Raw genomic sequence first — 232 nt, 5'->3', positions numbered from 1 at the left:
ATAGAGAGATTAAACAAATACTTGAAAAGACTGTAAACCCTAGTAGAATAGATTGGTCCACTAGCCTGGATATCGCATTATGGGCTTACAGGCCTTCTTATAAATCTCCTATTGGAATGACTCCTTACAGAAACTTGTAATAAAACTTAACAAAAAATCTTCAAAATTAAAACCTTGTAACATTTTAAAGAATCTTAATATAAAACCTTTTTCATAATTATAATTTGAAAGA

This window comes from Phalaenopsis equestris, unplaced genomic scaffold (genome assembly GCF_001263595.1).
Source record: "Phalaenopsis equestris unplaced genomic scaffold, ASM126359v1 Scaffold000071, whole genome shotgun sequence".
NCBI classification, from domain to species: Eukaryota; Viridiplantae; Streptophyta; class Magnoliopsida; order Asparagales; family Orchidaceae; genus Phalaenopsis; species Phalaenopsis equestris.
This window is presented reverse-complemented; position numbering follows the sequence as displayed.